Consider the following 689-nt stretch of genomic DNA (forward strand, 5'->3'; position numbering starts at 1 on the left):
CTTGGATTTCCTGTATAAAAAAAAGATCTGTATATGATCTGTGGGTTGTGATGATGACAAAATTAGCTTATTCTGTCAGAAATGCTGAAACACACACTTATGCACAAAATGGATGTGCTATATTGATTCTGAAGCTGTAAAGCAATGCAGCCAAAGAATTATTATTTTGCTTCTGATAACTTGATAGAGGAAATGACACCAAGGCCTCAGACCTTGTGGTCCAGCTCACTTGAATAGTGTTGTTAATGGCACCAACCAAGTAATCAGGACAGAACAAGGCAGCCCTCTTTTCCTTTCAGCAAGCTCATGCGGCAAATGCCTCATCTTATTTCATCAGCCTTCACTTGATGGCGGTAGAGCAAAACTGATGAATATGGAAACAAGCCTCTGGATCCCCACATAGCTTGTTTTAACCTGAAAATGGAAAATGTTTGCTGCCACCATGCACTGCTTAAATTTGGGCATCAATTCAGTGGCAGCAAATTGTGAGGCTTTTGGAAGTCTCTCTCTCTCTCTCTCTCTCTCTCTCTCTCTCTCTCTCTCTCTCTCTCTCTCTCACACACACACACACACACACACACACACACACACACACACAGGGAACGAGAGAAAGAGAGAGAGTGCCAAGGAAGCATGTAGGTTTGGGGTTTGGGGTTGTCTGCTCCCTTGGCACTCTCTCTCTCTCTCTC

The 689-nt window shown here is 43.5% G+C and overlaps 1 protein-coding gene across 1 annotated transcript in view; it reads left to right on the forward strand.

Annotated features, from left to right (window-relative positions):
- LOC123025537 (vomeronasal type-2 receptor 26-like) overlaps window positions 1-689 on the forward strand; it is an 8,494-nt gene that overhangs the window by 3,130 nt on the left and 4,675 nt on the right. The gene's annotated exons all lie outside the window — the stretch shown is intronic.

This window comes from Varanus komodoensis, unplaced genomic scaffold (assembly GCF_004798865.1).
Source record: "Varanus komodoensis strain SLA01 unplaced genomic scaffold, ASM479886v1 scaffold273, whole genome shotgun sequence".
In the NCBI taxonomy this organism is placed as follows: Eukaryota; Metazoa; Chordata; class Lepidosauria; order Squamata; family Varanidae; genus Varanus; species Varanus komodoensis.